We start from the raw sequence: 18,050 nt of genomic DNA, 5'->3' as shown, positions 1-18,050 counted from the left end.
TTTAATGGAGGTCTAGGTTCTGGATGAATGACTTGGTTATAGTTATCCTTAGTGATAGTGGTTTTCTCAGTTGCTAAATGTTTGTAGGCTGTAGCAGTGGTGAGCTATGTATGTCATGAAAATTTCTTTGATTTGCCTCTGGAAATAACATGTTGCAATTCCAATATATATATATACGGTAGCTTAACATTTACAGCCTATATTTGTACAGTACCTTTAAAATATAAACATCTTTCAAATTTTAGCAGTAGCACAATTTTATGCGTTCCCTTAGGTGGAAATCTGCCCAGAATATTTTATATAAAATCATGTTATCCCTATCTATGTGATACTTCCTCTTATAGTCCTTGAATTCTGATTCCAATATCATAGTCTTTTCTGGTCACCCAGTTAATCTTTTGACCAGATTTTCAGTGGAAAAAAGATTGACATCACTGTTAGAAAATATTTGATTTGGCATTTAGTCCTTAAAGTCAACATTATCAAACTTAATTATTTTCCTAGAAAATATAATGTAACATGCATTATATTAATCTCAAAGTAATTAGTCGCAAATAATGACCAAGGGAAAATTAGGGGATAAGATATGCAAAGAATACTTAAAAGATTAAATACTAAGGAAGTATTAAAATGTGTGAAATAGTAAAGCCCTTTAAATCCACAAACTATATAATAAATTGTCATTCTGACAATTATAATCTAGTTCTGGGTAATGGGCTTTTTTTTTTTTTTTTTGGAGGAGATTTTCACTAGTTGGGGCATTATGAGTTCATTTTCTAATTTTTCATAACTCTATATGGATTTATTTCCTTTTGTCTGTTCATGTTTGTGGTATTGGAGCACTTTACAAGATTCCTATTTCAATGACACTACCTTCATTCACTATAACAAAATCTAGATTCTTTAGTGGGTTATTTCTGTGGTGGAGGAGAAGGGATTATTTGTTCCCCCTTATTTTGCTCGTCTTGTCTTGCAGTAATCAAAACCTCTCCCTTTCCTACTTTTCTCCTAGACCACCTAATTACCAAGTGCCACTTCTTTCTTTCTGTTTTGATTTTTTCTTCTACAGACGATGTGAGTTTCAAAGGCTGCCACTTCTCATCATACAGGCTGTTAAGTCCCTTCCCTGCAGACTATGCTCTGATCTACCAGGACATTCTCTTATTCCCCCGATCTTTCACAGTAGGTAAGGTCAATCTTAGAGCCATTACTTTCTCCCTTCTCTCTTCCCACAGATTTTCATGGCCTGCTTTTTCTTGCCACCAGACTTGCAGCAGGATAGAAGAGTGAGAGACTACTCCCTGGAAATTTATGATTTCACTTTTAACATTTCAAGTTATTTTGAGATATGAGCATTTTCTATCTTCACATTCTGCTGAGGACATTGTTTTGTGGTAAGCTTGTTTATGTTTTTTTACCTCCTTGTTTTTATGTAATATTTTGGGAGGAAACACTGGGAGATAGAGACCTAAACAACTTCTGTTATCTTCAGCTATCCTGAAATCTAAAGAAATTCTTATCAACAAATCCTGTTGAAACAATGGGGTATACTCCAGGAGAAAAAAAATGAACTTCAACTCCTATCTCATACCATGCACAAAAATTAATTCAGGATGGATCACAGACCAATATATAAAGCCCAACACTGTAACTCTTTTGGAAGAAATTATAGAATAGTATCTTCCTGACCTAGGGGTGGACAAAGATTTCTCAAGCATGACACAGAATGCAATAACCATTTTAAAAATCATTAACAGATTTTATCAAAATTAAAAACTTCTGCTCATCAAAAGGCTTTATTAACAAAATGAACAAGCAAGGTGCAGAATGTGTAAAAAAATATTCATAAAAACCAACATGAAAAAATAAACTTGTATTTAGACTATCTAAAAGAACTCTTACAAATTCCATTTTTTAAGTTGGGCTAACAGCCTATATGAATGGCTATAAGTCACTTTAAAAAGTACTCAACCTTATTAGTTAACAGGGAAGTCAAAATTAAAACCACAATGAAATACTACAACACATAAATGAGAATTGCTAATATTAAACATTTGACAATATCTTATGTTGGTGAGCAACTGGAATGCTCACACACTGCTGGCAGGAACGTGAAATGGTACAACCAACTTGAGAAAAGGTTTAGCAGTTTCTTATATGATTAAATACACTTACAGTATGACCCAGCAATTGCACCCTATTTATTCAACCAAGAGAAATAAGAATATAAACCCACAACACTTTGTACAGGAATGTTCACAGGAGCTTTATTCATAATAGCCAAAAACCATAAATAACCCAAATGTCCAACAACATGACAATGCATAAACAAATCTGGCATATTCACTAATGGAAAACTTCTCAGCAATAAAACAAATAAACCTCTCTTACATTCAACAGCATTGAAGACTTTCCCAGACATTACACTAAATACGAGCCAGACACAAAAATGTACATACTATATGAGTCCTTTGATATGCAGTTCTATAACAGGCAAGTATGTGTTTCCAAAAAAAAATCACAAAATTCATTACCTCTGGCTAGAGGGAAGGGTGGTAACTGTCTGAGAAAAGAGTATGGAGGAATTTTCCAGAGTGATGATCACGTTCCCTTCTTGACACGGTTGTGGTTTCATGTGTGTATGCATCTGAAACTGCATCATGAAACTGCATGTTTTTATGTCTGGGGAGTTTTTTCTCCTGAAGAAATAAGTGTGAACTGACTATAAGTATTGTAATACATAATTTGTATATAAAACAATTTGTGTAGTGACCATAAAACACCAAAAATAAAAACAATCCTAAGGAAAAGAAATTTTTCATAGAATAAAAATACTTGAACAATGTATTTGGCCTAGTTTCAAGTATGTTTTATGTGCAGTAAGCTCCTGTGCTAGCATGTATTCTATCCAATGATTATGATAAGGCTGGTTGGAATAGTTAAAGGAATGTCAGCAGAGACCACTAAACTTGCTACAACAGAAAGTGTTTTCCCTAAAATCAAGTCTTATCTCATTCTTTGAAGTTGTAACTACTAAAAGTAATCAGATGGATCTCAAAAGTTACTTACAAAATTGGTTGTTATTACTTAAGTATTTCTCATCCACAGGGAGAGAATGGGAGGAACAGGAACAAAGTCTAGAATTCCCTTAACCACTTTTGTTTTGTTGGCACTTGTTTGATACTAAATACTTTAAACTTGTTCCTGATGAAAAATGTTACATAGTACAAAACAAAATAATTGGCAGAGAAAGCTAAGAAAGTCCCAAGAAAAGGGCCCTTGGCATTTAATCTTAGATACATTGCCTGAGTAATTCACAAAAGGAAGGAATTAAGCCAGTATCCTAGTCTGAACAGTTCTATCATACTATCATTTCATGAGAACTCAGCATAACATGATGAAAAAGCCAATGTCTAAAGTTGTAACTTGTTTTAGTAGGTAATAATGTTCATGTATTTTCTAAAGATACATTTGCACTGATCATCTCCTATAAATTAACTACTTTTGTTTTCTCATATGAAATAATTTAAGAGAGAAATCTGAAAAGACAATCTACAGACTAGGAAAAAATATTTGCAAACCACATATCTGAGAAGGGGCTAATATCCAAAATTTATAAAGAACCCTTACAACCCAACAGCAGAAAAACCCAATTAAAAAATGGGCAAAGGACATGAACAGACATTTCTCCAAACAAAACATAAAAATGGCCGACAGGTGTATGAAAAGGTCCTCAACGTCACTAATACAAGATAAAAGCAAATTAAAACCACCATGAGATATCACTTCACACCTGCAGGGATGACTGTTTAAAAAAAGACGAGATAAATGTTGGCAAGGATGTGGAGAAGAGGGAACCTTAGTACATTGTTGGTGGGAATGTAGATTGGTACAGCCATTATGGAAAATAGTATGGAGGTTCCTAAAGAAATTAAAAATAGAACTATTTTACAACCCAGCAATACTTCTTCTGGGTATATGCCCAAAGGAGATGAAATCAACACTTTATCAAGGTATCTACACTCCCATGTTCACTGCAGCATTAGTCACATTAGTCCAGATATGGAAACAATGTCTATCAATGGATGAATGGATAAAGAAAATGTGGTACATATATACAATGGAATATTATTTAGCCTTTAAGAAGGAGGAGATCTGCTATTTGTCTCAACATGGATGGACCTGGAGGACATTATGCTAAGTAAAATAAGCCAGATACAGAAAGAAAAATATTCATGATCTCACTTATATGTAGAATATATTTTTAAAATAGAGAGGGAAAGCTCAAATACACAGAAAATGAAACAGTGGTTACCACAGGCAGGAGAGGGAGGAAGAAGAAATGGGGAGATGTAGGTCGAAGGATACAAAATAGAGATGTGTAGGATGAACAAGTTCAGAGATCTAATACCAAGATGAGGGATAAACTTAATAAAATTGTATAGTATTAGGGATTCTTGTAAATAAGTATATTTTAGCTGATTTTGTCACAAAAACAAACTATGTGAGATGATAGAATAGATTTAATCTGCTTCACTATAGTAACCATTTTACTATCTAGATGTATCCCTTAACATCATGTTGTAAACCTCAAATATACACAATAAAATTTACTTTTAAAAATTTCATGATTTTGATATATTTAGTAACCCACTACATTAGTGAATTTTCTGATTGTGTCAAATAATTTTAGTTATATTTTCTAGGTTATTACTTATGAATATAATTTTTCCTCCTCCTCTGTGAATGCTTCATACCAAGTGTAATGGTTAGGAGTATTTTTGGTTTTGATTTTCAAGTTTATTTTCTCTTTATTATTAATTTATCTGAGTGTAAATGATAACATTTCTTACTTTTGGTAATTTCTACAAAGCTTTTCTTTTGCCATTTCAGCTAAGGAAACAAAAAATGACCCAAAGTCTTAAATCTGACCTCAGCAATATAAAAAATAAATGAGAGGCCAGGTACAGTGGCTCACACCTGTAATCCCAGCATTTTGGGAGGCAAAGGTAGGAGGATCGCTTGAGGCCAGGAGTTAGAGACCAGCCTGAGCAATAGAGGGAGACCTCGTCTCTACAAAAAATTAAAAAAATAAAATTAGCCAGGAGTAGTGGCACATGCCTGTAGCCCAGCTACTCGGCAGTCTGAGGCTAGAGGATCACTTGAGCCCAAGAGTTCGAAGCTGCAGCGAACTATGATTGTGTCACTGCACTTCAGCCTGGATGAAGAGTGAAATCCTGTCTCTAAAAGAAAATAAGAAAAGAAATGAAAGACAAAATTCCTATCCTAACAATCCCAACATTTTCATCAGCACTGCATTATAAATCAACTACAGTCCAACATACAACACCTCAATCATAACTTATTTGAGGGTAATGACAGGTATTCATGTATTAATAAAGATAACAGGTACACTTGCCATTTCTTATGAATCTACTTCCTTGGTTTTCTGTTATTAGAAGATCAAACAATATGTTAAGTTTGGTGAATCCCTGTTCATTTTAAGCAGAGTGCTATATTGCAGAGATTCACAAAACAGCTAATGAATCATTATGACAGCATCAGTTGATCAAAGAAGATACGTTATAAAGGTCTAAAAGAAAATTAGAAGAGACAATTCAGACGGGAGCTGTCAGTTATCTGATACTGTGGTCTTTCAGTTAGCATGCCTCTGCTCCCTCGGTTGCGAAAATGGCTCTATTGTCAGAAAACCCTTACTTTATTTTTTTACTGTCATTTATTCCTTCAAATAATTTTTATCGGAACCTAGGACATGCCAAGCACTGTTGATTCCTAGAAACACCATGATAAAATAAATATTTCCTTCTCTCAAGTTGCTCAGCATAATGAAGGAGAGAGACATGGGAATAAAATATTAAAATACACTGTGGTATGATAACCCCTATACACAATACCATGACAACAGTTAACTGAAGGGGAAAGAGGGAAGAGATAAGAGATAGAAAAATCTTTTTTTTTTTTTTTTTTTTTTTTTTTGTTGAGACAGAGTCTCACTTTGTTGCCCAGGCTAGAGTGAGTGCCGTGGCGTCAGCTTAGCTCACAGCAACCTCAAACTCCTGGGCTTAAGCGATCCTACTGCCTCAGCCTCCCGAGTAGCTGGGACTACAGGCATGCGCCACTATGCCCGGCTAATTTTTTCTATATAGATTTTTAGGTGTCCATATAATGTCTTTCTATTTTTAGTAGAGACGGGGTCTCGCTCAGGCTGGTCTCGAACTCCTGACCTTGAGCAATCCACCCGCCTCGGCCTCCCAGAGTGCTAGGATTACAGGCGTGAGCCACCGCGCCCGGCCGAGATAGAAAAATCTTTCCAGAGGAGATCATGCTTGAGAATGATCAGGAGCTATCCAGCAAAGGAAGAAAAAAGTATCTTTACAGGCAGAAGAAGCAACATGTACGAAGGCCCAGGAAATAAAAGACAACTGAAAATCACCAGTAGCTGGACATACATACAAGGCTGAAAATGGCTGGACAGAGAGATAATCAAATTTTCATTTAAAAAACATGTTTACAAATTAAAGACAAATCATGAATAATATTCAGCTATACAGTGTAGACACAACTCTCAAAATCTATTGAAGAAATAGACTCAGATTTTCTCTATTTTGGTCTACTGTCTCGCCTTTGCAGGAGCTTTATTATGTGGATGGTCACTGCTTTTCGGAGAAAACTGATTACAGAGGACACAGTGGGTTTTTTCACGGACTTCCTACTCCATAAAATATATATGAGCCTAGGGGCACTTAGGACTAAGAGAAATGTGCAAAATCACCCGACTATAGGTCCCTAGAGTGATTTCCATTTTTCCTGTCATCAAAATGATGTTATATAAGGATGGTATATAATGATATAATAATAATTATCACTCATGTTTATGCTCTACACCCTAGGTACTTTTTCCTTATTCTTTGAGTGCTCACAGTCAAATCACCTGAGGCTAATTCATCTGACAAGGAACTGCTGCCACCCTTCAGTCAATACAGATTCTGATTACAAACCGTACTGCCCTTTCCCTATAAGGCACACTCAGACTGTGTCCAACTCACTGGGGGAATGACTCAAACACAGCTAATGTGACAACTAAATAACTCTACACAAGTAAAACAGGTAGCAGGAAATCTGGCAGAAGCAGATATTTCTAAGCAGTTGAAGTCTACACCATCTATTTAATCCCCTCCAGGTGTAGAATGAGTCCTACAAGGTGATCCAACGGGGTATGAAAGCTTCACCTTCTAGATTTCTCCTGGGTGATTGAGTGCTGTGGCTGCTAATATCCCTGTTACATTGCCTTTGGACATCTTTTGCAGGAAGTAATCATCAGATGTGAGACAATATCAGAAATCTCTGTCACCAAATGCTGGATCAGTGCATGAGAAACAGAGATGACTATCAACATTCTCAACCTGCCTAAAATGTTGGAGTTGATTTATTTAGGTCACTGAGGCTGTAATGGCCATGGAATCTCTGCTTTGAAGACTGACTCCAGAATATGTCTGCAGAAAATTCACACAGGAAGGAATGCCAATGGTAAATAAACACATAGACAAATATCCATTCTCACAAGCAATTGAAAGAATGTAAATTATACCCAATTTTATGGCCTATTTTGGCCCATACTAAATAGACACCTTTTTTTCCTTCACAAGGCCAAATGCTGTTCTCTGTTTTTGTTCACTGATGTATCCCAAACTCCTAGAAGACTGGTCAGCATACGTCATTGGTGAGTGACAGCGTGAATGGCAATACTCAAATATTAACCATCATATGGTGATGCCAGAACATTGGCACACTGCTTAAAGCACAGGAAATTTATGCAATTCTTTTAGAAATGGATCAAAAGAAACTAAAATTATCTTCACTATGCGCCAGTAACCCTTCTCATGGAAATTTATTTTAAAGAAGCAAAAGATCTTTATGTATGAAGCTGCTAATCCTACCAGTACCCATTAGTGCAAAATCCCATTAGAAACTTGTATGTCTGACTCCATGAGAGTGTTCAAATAAAGTATGGTTTATCCATTAGATAAAATATTATAAAGGCAGAAAAAAGAGTATAAACTCTATAGAACAAGGAAATTTCCATTCTTTTGTTAAAATTACATGTCATATTTATGCATTTGAATAACTGAAAATGTATGTAGAAAATGAAAATTTTAGGATACTTTGGTTTATTAACATTTTCAATTTTTAATTAACTTTCTTTGTTTTATATTTTTTAAGCAGATGAATGAGAAATTGATATCCCTCTGATTTTAATTTTTGTGTGCAGTATTCAAAATTTTCAATCTCCTCTTGTGCAATGGGCAGGGTTGGGGGTGGATATAAAAGGGTGACTTTCTTCAAGAGGAGTCTTGATTATGTCATTGCCATGAAGGAACCATGTGTGTGCAAATAGCAGGACACTGCAAATGGAGAAAACGCTGAAAATGTAAGAAGGAAAAATTGTATCGTTTTTACCTGCCAAACATAAGTCACAAAGAGTACCTGAGTTCTTACCAGATTTACCAATGTCCCCGGTAATCTCTACTCCCCTCTTATATGCCATGACACACACACACACACACACACACGGGCTCCTACCTGCTCAAATGAAAATGATATGTGTAACCCTTTAGTTAATAGGACAGAGTATGCATGGTTCATTGTCTTTGACTTTGATTTTTGGCCAATAAGTCAATTTACACAAATATAAAAGTCTTTACAAGGGCCAAGAAGAAAGTGTGGACTTTCCATATTGCACCTGACATTCTTAACAAAGCTCACAAAGATACTGGCCTCAGACTTGTGACTATGAAATCTAGTTGGATTATATGCATATGGCTGGCTTTTCAGGTGATGGCATCTTGAGAAAAGTATTTTCAGAGTATCTTTCCTGACCAAATGAAGTATTCAAGAAAAGTAAACTAAGGAAAACTAGAAACCAAAATATTTCCACAACCTTAAATAATGAAATAATGAAATCTTTTTGGTCAAGGTCAGAGATAAGAACTAGAGCATCTATATTAGCTGGAAAATCATATAGGCATTTTAGCACAAGCTTTTACTAAAAAAATGCCAGTCTCCTTAAGGGCTGAAATTATGTAGGTGGAACATGTCACTGAAAATAATAGATGACTTAGTAATCAATCTGGAAGCTAATTAATATTATTAATCAATATTAATATGATTCAAAATTACATATGGCTAAACAAGAAACATCTTAATGTCTTTTAAAAATACTACTGCCTTTTATTTTAGAAGCACTAAAGTGAGACAAAGTATATTAAATAATACAACTTTTCTTATGAATAATCTGAACTTACCATAAAACATAATGCCACTTAACATAAATGAGGCAATAATTTAAAGTGGCAGACATAGATAGTAAGGATGTAATATGAATATTGAACACAAATTGAGGCTCAACATTTTGCAGCTAAGAAAAAAGACTGAAAATGTCACATGTCTGCTCTGGAGAGTACTTCCTCTTTTATTAATCTGCATAAGTGCTTAGCTTGAATCAAGAATCCATTCTTAAAATTCTTGAAACATTTGAGTACTCTGATTTTCTCCATTAGCAGGATGGAAAGTTTGCGCCACAGAATGGCAGTCAGCAATGAATCATGACTCACCCAGGCTTAAGCATAGCTTTGTGACTGTAGTCATGCGCTAAAAATAAAAACTAGAAGCTAACTTAGTGGCGGACACAGCCCTTGATCCAGGCTTACCTTGGTCATTTTGAAGAATGTCCCTAGCTTAGTCCCAAGCTGGGGATGAATGCCAATGTGTGGCAAGATTCCTTTGAATAACTTGAATAACTGATTACTAAAAATAAAAAGGAATATTCATTCTCCATTAATAATATGTAAATGTGACAAACCAAAAAACTGAAGTATTAGAGAAGATATTAATAAGCTCATCATATTATCCTTACTGAAAATCTTCCTTTGTGTCCCCTCTGTGTGTGTTTCTTCTTCTCGCTTCAATATATTAAGACTTGAAAGGGGTTAACTACTATGGAGTTCGAAGTACTAAAATGAGACAAAATAAAGACATAAACATTTTCTGAGTATAAGATCTTACCTGTATGTTTTCTTTTAATTTGGTAACAAGAGAACAAAAATAAAATGAGTTTTCTCTAAGCCATGTATGCTTTTTCCCATTCAAATGACTGCATTTAGTCATTTGAAGAATTATTCAACTCTTTCCCTCTATCTTCCTGCACAACCTTTCCTCTAATTTCTTAACTTTGCAATATTATGGAGTGAATTACAACAGAGTAATTAATTTCTCTGTAGCACAATTTCCGTGTGAAGCAAGCATAAGCATAAAAGTATATACTGCTGCTGCAATAACCATTTTAAATATTAATGGAAAAGCATATATAAATGCTTGAAAACAAATCCCAAAGTTTCCCACCCAAAGAAAGATACCATAAGGTCTGTCTGGAAAATATCCAGCCATGCAATATGAAAAATAGAGACATTTATTGAAGAAGATACGAGATACAAGAAACATTTTCATAGGACAATGACGCCTCAGTTCCCTTCAAAGTACGCACCTTAGGATCTCACACAGTTCTCCCAGTGTCTCAACCTAAGCCATACACGTTCAACATTCTCAGGTGTTTTGCTTGTTGTAGGCCTCCCAGAACGTGGATCACTTCCAACAGATTCTCCATCATCTTTGAAGCATTTGTGCCACACTTTTATTTGCACTGCACTCATTGCATCATCCCCGAAAGCCTTCTGACTCATCCAAATAGTTTCCGCAGAGGAATGTTCAAGTTTAACGCAAAATTTGATACAGATCTGTTGCTCTATTCGCTTAGTCATTTTGAATGCAACAGCCACAGAGTACACATGCTCACTCAACGGCGTCCAGCACCCCACTAACTAGTACAGTGACAGTTGTCATTGTTCACACATGTGCATTACAGTCCACTGTACTTGGCTACAAGGTTACATCGATGTCACGAAACCATTCTTGTTATGCTAATATTAGCAATGGCTGGATACTTTCCAGACAGACCTTGTACATTATTCTTATGAAGTACTATTCTTATTTGGCATTGGCTGTATACTCTCATATCGGTTATGATGCTTTTGGTTGCAAGTAATAAAAACAAAAAAACAGGCAAAATCAATCCAGGACACTTATTAATTTACATAACTAAAGACCCAGGAGGGTAAATTTTCCACATGATTTCAACAGAGTTTGCACTCTATTTCCTTATAATTCTTTAGGCTCTATACTTCTCCATGTGCCAGCTTCCTTTTCAGGACCTTTTCTTGCATGGAAGAATACACACTCCTAGGTATATTTTATCTCATTCATATTAAGGGCAAAAGAGGGCAAGATGATTCTCACAATCATCAACACAAAATCCAAATTCAATTCCAAGTAGCTCCTTCTTCACAACATCCAATCTCTGGGAGCCATGAGTAGACTGGTTTCTGCCTGGATTACTTAGTTATCAGGGATCACTCCTAGAGTTGGAGAGAGGATCACAGCAGTCAACTCACATTGTGGTTACACAATAGAGGAAGGACAAAATGGATGGTGGGATGACAAACACAATTTCCACAACTCAGTTGCAGCCATTATTTCACATATGCCAATTGGGAAGAAGGAGTACCTAAATACGAAACCTGCTATAACCACAAGGTATTTTGCTACTATTAACAGATGACAGATTAAATAATGTCACCCAAGTTCTTGCTATACTATTTCATTAACGACAGAAAGGGAAGTGGGGAAAGAAAATCCTTCAAATTTCATTAACTGAAAGTTAAGCAATATATTTTCTATCATTCCTTTCATGCTACCTGTCAAATATTAAACTTTAGATCTCTCATGTCACAATAAATGACTCAGATAAACCTCAACAACCTCTGAAATACTTTCTTCTTGGTGAGAATACTTTCACTATTTGGAGGTAGGACTGTTCAGGCTATAAGTCCTTCCACACTCTCCAACAGCCTTCCCAAAGTCATTTCAAGCACACAAAAATGTAAATAAAAGCAATGTACTTTCTAGGCAAACATAGCTCCAAGATAACTCCTCTAGTCCCTGCCTTCAGAAAGATCACTGCCCTCAACCACTCTTGATATAAGAAAGTAGACCCCAAAACTGGGGTCCCTTTCAAAGCAAAGTGGGTTCTTGGCTTCAGGCAGGAAGGAATTCAAGAGCCAGCCAACAGAGTAAAGCAAAAACAAGCTTATTAAAGTAAGAAAAGAAGAAAAAAAAGGAGGCTGCCCACAGAGAGGGCAGCAGCTATTTCTCAGAGCAATGGAGAGTACCACCTTGTGAGTTTCCAGGGTCTTATTTTATACCTTCTATTTAATTTTATGTTAAGAGGAGAGAGGATTATTCATAAGATTTCTGGGAAAGGGGCAGGGAATTCCCAGAACCAAGAGTTCCTCTTCTTTCTGAACCATATGGGGTAACTTCTGGGAGTTGCTATGGCATTTGTAAACTGTCAGGGCACTGGTGAGGGTTTCTTTTAGTATGCTAATATATTATAAGGAGGGTATAATCAGCATTTAGGGTAACCTAAGGTCATTTTCATGGCCATCTGGGTTCTAGCCAGTTTTGTCTGGTTTCTCAGCCATCTCCTATTTTATCAGAGACCTCAGTTTGGGGCTTATGATTCTTTATTGAACAGCGCCTGCCAGTTCCCTATCTCACCCTTACATAGAAAGTCTGGAAGGCAGGGGATCAGGCAGTACACTAAATGCTTTCAAATACATTATGACAGACACAAATCTTTGAAGGCTAAGAAGTTGGCCAAGGTCAAGAGAAGATCAGCCCCACAGAATGAGAAGGATGGACATATACGAGCAGCCATGTACAACTAGCTAGGAAATTTTGGACGGAAAAAGAGTCATTCAAAGATAAGTGGAAATGCTCTCCCAATTGGTCAGGAGTATTTAGAATTTTCTCATCTGGAAATGGGAAAAAAGTACCATGCCAAAAAGAAAGATGGAGCGTCTCAGTGAGCTATAGTCTATATCCTTATTTATTTCTCTAATGATACAAGTTTTACCTACCTTAAAGATTTTGTTTTGCTTACACGTTCGTTTAATCTGAGCCCAAGAAAACTCTGCTAATTTATATTATGAAAGGACACCTAACAAACTCAAATGTCCTTAGGCTACACAGGCATGTGGATATAAATGGGGCACAATAACATTAATATTGAAATTTGACTATTATTTGCTGTCATTTGGTTTGAGACTTCAGTCCAAGTCTTCCCCAGATTTGATGAAGATAGTTTCACAGATGCTGTCCTCTTTTCCCTAACACACTGGCATCTGTTACTGCAAAGCCACACAAGGATGGAGTTCTGCTTGCCAGTGATACCAGTCAGCAGCATTGTGGAAAATGCCATCCTTCCAAGGGTGTGACATCCCAGAACTTACAAAGCAGCAAGGTCCCCAAGGGCCAACTGCACTGCAATGCATTCAGTCTTCCTCGAGCCAGATCTACATTGTAGAAAAGTTTGGTACAATTAAAAGCATGAGCTCTACTCAGACTGGAGTTCAAATCCTTACTTTGCCACTTAGTAGCTGTGGAAGAGTTAGCAAACTGCATAATCCTCTAAACTTCCGCTGTCTCATCTATAAAATGCAAATGATACTGATTAAATGATATATTACTAACAAAGTGCTTAGCACAATGCCTGGCACTTAGCAAGTACTGGTAAATAGTTACCATTCTCCTAAGAAAGGGTGAGGGTGGGGCGCTGGACTGGAGATCAGATACCAAACTTTGACTCTTCATTATCTCTTAGCTATAGCTTCTTAAGTTGTCACATGTAAAATAATCTCTTGAAAAGTATACAGCTTTCAGACATCCTTGGGATATTATGATTTCTGTTTAAAAGATTAAACCAGCCCACATAAGTAAAATTTATAGCTTTAAATTCTTGAAAATTGCAGAGAGAAAAATTCAGGTTATTTTTAAAATCTATGTTCATGACAGAGAAACAAACTACCAAAGCGTAAAAGAGCACATAATCAGAGCACGTTAGGTTAGAGCCTGACTACCAGGGTCTGCATCTCAGTCCTGTTACTTACTCTCTGTGTGACCTTGAGTAAGTTACATCAACTTCTTTGAGTTGAGCCTCAGTTGCCGCATCTATAAAATGCAGTAATAATGTTCCCTACCTAGATTCAGATAATGTATTTAGTTTATACTGTTTGACACAATACAGTAAGTGTTAGCTTCTTGTAATAGCTACTGTTATCATCTAAATCCAATACCTACAAGTTAAATGATTGTCTATGCCAAATACTGTTACCAAACTTAAAAGTGGTCCAGCCTAGTTCCAGTGGTTACTTGCTGCACAGAAAGCCAATTACTGAGACAGTATCAGTAGGGAAGAAAGTGTTTTGTTGCAATTGATGTCAGCTGAGAAACGGGAGCTATTTCTCAAATCCACCTCTTTCAGTATTATCTAAAACGTTCAATGAGAGAGTCCCCATTACATCTAGGAAGGTACAAGAAATTTAAAAGAAATCTCCTATCAGTGCCTTCCTCATATCCCTTTAAAAACAAAAACAAAAATAAAAACAAACAAAAAAAACACAACACTCTTTTTTAACCCTCCCTCAGTGAATTGCTCCACCTTGGCTTTCTGACTCCCATCAGTATAGCAGCAGTGAGGACAGCTGTCCAAATCACTGAGCAGCCCACCCCTAAAAGCACCCTGAGTGGCAGAGCACGGACAAGAAGGTTTCCTGTTATGTACTGCAATATGCTCTCTGCGACTGCGGAAGAGATTGGGGGCATGGGAGGGTGGGGGGATGGGAGGATTAAAGCCAACCCAAAGCACATGTTAAATCAATAAAGGGCCATAGTGTTGTCTGAAAATGTCTTTTATGTAGTACCAACTGAATAAAAAAGACCCCTGTCTGGTCTTTCTCAGGAGAAAAATGTTCTAGTCAAAACTCCACTTAGGCAACAAAGTGGTATTATTTAGTAGTACATGAAATAAGACTAATTTAATTAACACAAGAATTTTAAATAAAACTGCCAATTTGAGTACCAAACAGCTTATGAGAGCTCAAGTTTTATCTGATTTCGATGCTAAAGATAACACTAAACTCTGGAACGCCCCATTCAAAATCAGTTTTCCATGGCAGCTGTTTTATTGAATGTTTTATTTGTGACGATAATGTTATTTAGTTTTGGAGTACATGGCAAACACCGTGGTACAAGAGGTCAAACTAAGTTTCAATTTTTGTGTTGGAAAGAGTCAAGAGAGGATCAGGAAGAATATCTTAATAATGGCCCATTTTTGAGGGCACATTTAAGTTTATTTTTAAAAATCCATGGAAACCCTTCTTGGAAAAGTGTAGTCAACAAGTTCAGATTATCTTAAAAATATATTCAGTGACCAGAAGATGCTTTTTTAAAAAATCTATGAGAGCCGTATATATACTGTAAGATTGAGATTATGTGAATTTATGTTTACATTTAACTTACCTTAAGAGTTGAAACTGACCAATAAAATCCATTAAAATAATATTTTGGCAGCTTGATTCAGTTGAGCTATGATCAACTGGCAAAAACAGATTTTATTGGTCCCAGGTCACTATGAAGTAGCCAAACGTTTGTTTTAAAGAGTCTCTGCTGAATTAAAATTAATTTTTCTTAGATTTAGAGAAACTGTATTTCCTTTCTCCATCCTCAATACTTCAATGGCAGTTAGATTAGCTAAAATGCAACCAATAACATTGTCTTCTTTATTTTTTAATACTACTCTGGTCATGAAATCTAAGAGTCTCAGAAGGAAAAAACTTAGAATTTGTTTTGCTTACCTAGGACTCTCTCTACCTTCGCTAGAATTTCTTGGTTTTGTTCATTTACATTTTCCTTTCCCACTCACACTGAGCTCATAAATTGAGCCCACTAGTATCCTGCCCAAAAATATTGACTGATTTTGGAGTCCACCACCGCCATGTTTTCATCTTCCATAGTTGTCAATCACCATAGTTACCTAGGTTTTCCCCTTGGTAAAAAGTGAAATAAGCCAGGAACAGAAAGTTAAATAATATATGTTATGAAAGCCAAAAAAAGTTGATTTCATAGAAGTAAAAAGTAGAATAGAGGATACCAGGGACTGGGAAGGGTAGGGGGAAGGGAGGGATAGGGAGCAATATGTTAAAGGATAGAAAATTACAGCTAGATAGGAAGAGTAAGTTCTAGTGTCATATAGCCCTGTACTTAATAATTATATATATATAGTCTCAAAAGCTAGATGGAGGGTATTAAATGTTACCAATACAAAGAAATGATAAATGTTTGACATGAGGGATGTGCTACTTACCCTCACTGATCACTATACATTATATGTATCAAAACATTGCCATGTACTCTGAATACGTACAATTATTATTTTTCAATTAAAAAATAAAATTTTAAAGTTTCAGGCAAAAAGAAACTATCCACAGTTAGAAATTGGGAGTCAGGAAGTAGAATCATGCTGAAATACTTCCTGCTCTTTTTCCTACAATTTTCTAAAGGACACATTAAAGAGAGTACCAGCTCCGCTAAAGAATATATTAGCAGGCCGGGTGTAGTGGCCCATGCCTGTAATCCTAGCACTCTGGGAGACCGAGGCAGGAGAATCGCTCGAGGTCAGGAGTTCAAGACCAGCCTGAGCAAGAGCGAGACCCCATCTCTACTAAAAATAGAAAGAAATTAGCTGAAAAACTAAAAATATATAGAAAAATTAGCCTGGCATGGTGGCACATGCCTGTAGTCCCAGTTACTTGGGAGGCTGAGGCAGAAGGATCACTTAAGCCCAGGAGTTTGAGGGTACGGTGAGCTATGCTAACACCATGGCACTCTAGCCCAGGCAACAGAGAGAGACTCTGTTGCCAAAAAAAAAAAAAAAAAATTCTGGCTAATTTATATTGGCTAATCAGATTACTGCATTAATGAGTCCCAAGCTACAGGCTTCATTCCCTTTTACCCCTTTCATCTTTGCTATCTTTGATAACAATCAAAACCTGTAAGCCCAAGAGGTGTATGAACAATGCATTTTTTCTGATTAAAAAAATTAGAAGCCTTGTCATCTAACAAGAAATCATTAAATTGTAGTACACTATAGAATATGTACTATATATACTATATGTAATATATACTGTACAATATTTAATTATAGAATGTTATTAGGTTGGTGCAAAAGTAATTGTGGTTTCAAACCATGAATTCTAAATCATTATAACTAGGTTCAAACACATCTTTATTAATCAAAATAGGAACCATTACAATCAACAGATTTTTGCCAACGAGAAATAAGTTTATTTCTGTAGCATAAAAATCCATGCTTCTGGATTCGAAGAACTCTTGAAGAGCATTTTCTGTATCCTGCTGTTTGTAGAAGTGTTTTTCCTGCAAAAAGTGGTCGAGATGCTTGAAGAAGTGATAGTCAGTTGGCAAGGTGTCAGGTGAGTATGATGGATGCGGCAAAACTTCGTAACCCAATTTGTCCAACTTTTGAAGCGTTGGTTATGTGACATGCAGTTGGGTGTTGTATTGGAAAAGAATTGAGCCTTTTCTGTTGACCAATGTCGGCTGCAGGCCTTGCAGTTTTCGGTGCATCTCATCCATTTGCTAAGCATACTTCTCAAATGTAATGGTTTCACTGGGATTCAGAAAGCTCTAGTGGATCAGACCGGCAGCAGACCATCAAACAGTGACCATGACCTTTTCTGGTGCAAGTTTGGCTTTAGGAAGTGCTTTGGAGCTTCTTCTCTGTTCAACTACTGAGCTGGTCATCGCCGGTTGTCATGTAAAATCAACTTTCATCACATCACAATCCTATCGAGAAATGGTTCATTGTTGTTGTTGCGTATAAGAAGAGAAAACATTTCAAAAAGACGATTTTTTTTATTTTCAGTCAGCTCATGAGGCACCCATTTATCGAGCTTTTTCACCTTTCCAATTTGCTTCAAATGCCAAACTGTAGAATGGTCGATGTTGAGTTCTTCGGCAACTTATCATGCAGTTGTAAGAGGATCAGCTTCGATGATTGC

The sequence above is a fragment of the Eulemur rufifrons genome, chromosome 18 (genome assembly GCF_041146395.1).
Source record: "Eulemur rufifrons isolate Redbay chromosome 18, OSU_ERuf_1, whole genome shotgun sequence".
Classification (NCBI taxonomy): Eukaryota; Metazoa; Chordata; class Mammalia; order Primates; family Lemuridae; genus Eulemur; species Eulemur rufifrons.
This window is presented reverse-complemented; position numbering follows the sequence as displayed.